Source organism: Engraulis encrasicolus, chromosome 21, assembly GCF_034702125.1.
Source record: "Engraulis encrasicolus isolate BLACKSEA-1 chromosome 21, IST_EnEncr_1.0, whole genome shotgun sequence".
Taxonomy (NCBI): Eukaryota; Metazoa; Chordata; class Actinopteri; order Clupeiformes; family Engraulidae; genus Engraulis; species Engraulis encrasicolus.
In genome coordinates, this window is record NC_085877.1 from 19,546,124 (window position 1) to 19,551,123 (window position 5,000).

At 44.4% G+C, this 5,000-nt stretch overlaps 1 protein-coding gene across 3 annotated transcripts in view; it reads right to left on the bottom strand.

The window, feature by feature from the left end:
• Positions 1 to 5,000, bottom strand: part of kdm6ba (lysine (K)-specific demethylase 6B, a) — a 212,279-nt gene that overhangs the window by 88,228 nt on the left and 119,051 nt on the right. For 2 of the 3 annotated variants that reach the window (XM_063186338.1, XM_063186336.1), the window contains exon 4: positions 354 to 621. The gene's annotated coding sequence lies outside the window, so the exon portion shown is untranslated. Of the gene's footprint in view, positions 1 to 353; positions 622 to 1,036; positions 1,107 to 5,000 lie in introns of those variants that run through there. The other variant, XM_063186337.1, reaches the window with a different exon arrangement.

The following is a 5,000-nucleotide window of genomic DNA, read 5'->3' on the forward strand; positions in this document are numbered from 1 at the left end:
CTCTGTTGGCTGCAACTTTCTCTTCTCGTTCGCTCTCGGTAGCCTATTCTTTGTGTAGCGATCCATCTCTCTTGAAGGGATTTCAGCTATTTTATTATGCTATGCCTTTATGTTTCACTAGCTACCTGTCTTTGCCTCCTGGAACAAAAATAAAACCAGAAAAAGAAAAAAGCAGAGATAACAGTGACAACAACAATCGCAAACATATTTTTGGACAACACCAACAAAAAAAAACAAGAAAAGAGTAAGACCGGAGAAGAGTGATGGAGAACTACGAGAGGAAAGAGTGAAGATGAGAGAAGTGGAGAGAAAAGAGAGGAGCTGTTGTCTCTAATGAAAGAAGCGTGTCCTACCTTGTAGACTTTGGTTGGTTGTCCCTCGGAGCGACGGCTCGACAGCTGTAGCCAAACAGCTGAGTGTTTTTTAAAAACCGGAGTTTAAAATCCACAGTCCAAATGTGAGCGTTGTTTTCGTGCAGCGGCGCGCGTGTAGGCTATGTGTCAGCCAGTCTTCTCCAGTCCAACTCAGCAAATCGTATCCAGCATTTGTTCTCCCGGTGCGCTTGCTTGCTTGCTCGTTCCGTCGCTCGCTCGCTCGCTCTCTCGCTTTCTGTCTGCAGCCCTTTAAACAAGACACATGGGGGGGCGAGGACGGAGTCAGAATAGGAGCGAGCTAGTAGTGCTTTCAATACATGCACCCCCAACCCAAACCAAACCAATTCAATCCAATCCAAACAACCACCCCCCACCACCCCTCTCTCTCTCTCTCGCAGATAATTCATGCAAGCACTCATTCACACACACACACACACACACACACACACGCTCGTCCGGACGCACAAACAAGAGAAGCACACCATCCATACACACAAGCCGACGTTGGCAATCAGCGGTGCTCATTTCACACTTAGAGTTGATTTGACATCATTTAGACTTAAATGAACTCTTTAAGTGTTGAATTGACACCGCAACATTTACTGTGTATTTAAACAAAACAATACGACCGATTTCCCCTCACCAGCCTGTCTTGCATTTACCTCAGCAGAAGCAGAAGAGGTCTGCACGGGTTTTCTCTCCCTTTCTCTCCTTTGCTTCTCTCTCTCTCTCTCTCTCTCTCTCTCTGTTGCCTCTCTCTCTAGCTCTTTCACACACACACATACATACATGCACACGCACACATGCATACACACTTTCTCTCTATCACTGTTTTTTTCTCTCTCCCTACACTCAGTAGTCAAACAAAGAAAGGGAAGGAGCAGGGTTGCACGCTTTCTCTCTCTCTCTCTCTCTCTCTCTCTCTCTCTCTCTCTCTCTCTCTCTCTCTCTCTCTCTCTCACTCTCTGGTGCATATGTCTCTCTCTCCCTCACACACACACACATGCACATACACACATGCTCTCTTTCACACACACACACACACACACAAACACATATAAGCCCAACCCCCAACTACAGGCAAGCCAGCCTCTTTTCGTTTTTTTCTCTCTTCTCCTTTTTTCTCCTCTAGTGGCTGCCTTTTTCTAAACAGCCCTCCCCCCTCCTCCTCGCCTCTCCTTCCTCCCTCCCCTCCTCCTCTCCTCCTCTTCTCCCTTCTCTTCTCTTCTCTCTCTCCCTCTGTCCCCCTCCTCCCCCCTTTCCTCTCTGTGTGTCAAGCAGATGGGATTGGAGAGCGGAAGGAATCCCTTATTTCATCCTCGCTCAGCGTGTGTGTGTGTGTGTGTGTGTGTGTGTGTGTGTGTGTGTGTGTGTGTGTGTGTGTGTGTGTGTGTGTGTGTGTGTGTGTGTGTGTGTGTGTGTGTGTGTGTGTGTGTGTGTGTGTGTGTGTGTGTGTGTGTGTGTGTGTGTGTGTGTGATAGAGAGATCTAAGAGATGGCTGGATTTGTTCAAAATCCGCTTTATATATAGACCCTTAATGTCAGTAGTGTGTGTGTTTGTGTGTGTGCGTGTGTGCATGTGAATGCGTGCGTGTGTGGGTGCATACATGTACATATGGATAGGCTTTCTGTGCAAGCTTGTTGAGCAGGTGTGAATGATTGTGTATGATTAACGTGCGTGTTTGAGGGCACATGCTGGCAATTCAACAGCATGACAGTCAATCAGTATAAACCAGGGCATGTGCACTTTGTTTTTCGGACTTCCACTGAAAACTGTGTGTGTGTGTGTGTGTGTGTGTGTGTGTGTGTGTGTGTGTGTGTGTGTGTGTGTGTGTGTGTGTGTGTGTGTGTGTGTGTGTGTGTGTGTGTGTGTGTGTGTGTGTGTGTGTGTGTGTGTGTGTGTGTGTTATAGCTGTAGATTCTGTGCATATGCCAGTGTGTGTACGTGTGTACTGACACATAACCTAGTGCCTTTACTTGGCCAGCCCTGAGTGGAAAGAAAAGAAGATGACAATGAAATGGGGAAGAAAAAAACAGAAAAGAGAAAAAAAGAAGGAAAGAAAAACAATGGCTTCTGACAGTAAACGGTTCTAACCGCGCACTGATTGCATTTAGAACTGTGTTCTGAAGGAAAACTGGGAACCCATTGCTTGGCGAGCCCAACTATAAAAATATATTTTTTCTTTTTAAATCTTTTATGTGTTTTGTGGAAGTGTCGCTCGATATAGATAGCTAAGGGCGGTGGGTGGGACCATTATGGTTCAGATAGCCTCTGCACTGCCTTGGCTAATTCTAACGCTAACGTTTGACTAATCAAACGAGCATTGCTCAAAGAGCTCGAAAGTTATGTCACATCTTCCAATTTCATGGGACCTCACAGCGTTTTTAGCGAAAATGTTTAGCATGTTATCCTATGGCGGCCTTAAAATGATGTTTCGATCCCCTTTGAATTGTGCCACCACGGGCTTCACATATGTTGTTTCTGATATTTTTGTATAATTTTTCTTACCAAACAGCAAACGATTTAGAAGGATGAGTTTTTTCACATTTTTCATGCAGGCGGCTTTGGAACAAAATATTGATACTTCCGCATGAATATTCTACATTTAGCCCCAGCATATTTGTAGCCCAGAGCATATAATGACTAGCCTGGTCCTGACCATCCCGTAATACTACCATTTCATTTCCTATTTATGGTCTGGGGGTTGTTTGATCTGACGCGATTGCAGGAAGTGGGAAGGAAATTTTCGGAAAGATCAGGATAATTTGATGAACAAGAGAAGATTCAAGATTCAAGAGTTTATTGTCATTGTCAAAAAGGCAACGAAATTGTGTTTGGGGTACAATACTTAGTAGCAGCAGGTTTTCAAGTAAAGTGCAATAAGAGGTAAAAGTGACACCAGTGCTTGACCCCCCCAGCCCCCCCATCCCACTTAAAGTGCAGCAGAGATTAAGTGCATAATGCTCGACACCCCCCCCCCCCATGTCTGACATCTATCTTTGGCGATGTAGACATGACATGTTTGACAGAACATCATACCGTAGGGTAAAATTACAATTTAGGACCGTTTGTCAGAACACCGGCCAAATCCTGCCGCTCAACATCGCTCCACAGAAAACAGGTACCAGACGTAGTGCGAAGCCAAGTCTCTTGGTGGAAGTACTTAGGATGGTGTTCGAGGCTATATAATGACTGGAATCAGAAGATATTTACTTGCTGCCATGCTGTTAGATGGTCAGCTAAGAACCTGTGAATGCTGAACTCTGGACTTTCAAACTCTTTTACCCGTACTCACTAATATGTTCTGATGGCCAAATTACATTTCACTAGTTCACCCAGAGAAATTAGAATAGAGGAGAAGATTCAGTCTGATTGGTTCCCATTGTAGCCAGTTAGCTTTGCATGCATACTGCAGTTTCTCTTGAGTGTCCACTAGTTGGCAAGCGTTGGTAAGTCTTTCATGTGGGAAAATGTATGGAATGGAAAAGGGAGCCCATAGGGCTAAATGCTAAATAAATTGCTACTGCAATTTCCAGTCACGAATCTCATCAACAAAATATTCCGGTAAGCATTATGGCTGGTGTTTAATAATAGGCTGTATTGTCAAATGGTTAGCTTCGCCGATTAGCAAGGCACTTCCTCGTCGCCATTTTCCTATGTAGGTCTGTGGTTGGGCACCTTATAATACCTCCATGCATTCAATGCTGTCTTCCATACAGCTTTCTGGTCAACCTTACTTCAGTCAGTGACGTGGCACATAATTAACTGAGTAAACTGGCGTCGGAAATGAGCTCCAGGAAACAGTTTAATTTTGGCTGAATTCACTAGCCTAGCATTTCCCATTGAAATGACTGGGGGTGGGACTTATTCACTCTCCAGTTCATATACTACCTCCATGATAGAAATGGAGGAGTTTGGGGAGGAAGTGGGACAATTCGAGAGTCTTCACGCAAGACAGGTGGATGGGTGGGAGGGATTAAATCTCTGTGAAGGTAGGAGCAGTAATGGCAGCTCCCAATCAATCCACAGGCTCCTACCGAACTACTGTATGTTTTTTTCAAACATTTCTAAGGATAATTTCTCAAGTGTCTGTCTTCTCCTGTTTAAAACATGATACTGCTTGTTTTTGAGTCTCTGCATTATAGCCTACAGTATTTCAGCGGCATTTCTATGCCCAAAGTGACTTGCAAAGTTACGGACACCACTCTAAGCTCATTAGTATACTATACCGAATGTAGCATTACTATTACATACAGTATAATCAGAGATTCTTTAACCCCTTAATGCACGCCGTAGCCTACCTCCTGTGGCACGCTGTAATAGACATTGAAAGTTAACTACTATAGTAATACACTACTATGACAGTGCACAGGGCCTTTAGTAATACATTACAACTTGGTCATTGCCATGCTGGTAACAGCTAATTTATAAAGCTGTGTCTTAAGGGGTTAAGTATATAGAGATATGCCAACATAATAGGTTTCTATGGGCAGCTAATGTGACCAGGTTCCGTTCTTCCTAAAGGGGAGTGTCATAATGCTCCTAGAATGAATAGAACAGTCCTTAGGTCTGCCTAAAGGGCAGACCGGACAGTAGAACCCGGAAACAATGGGCCTTTGGAACCTC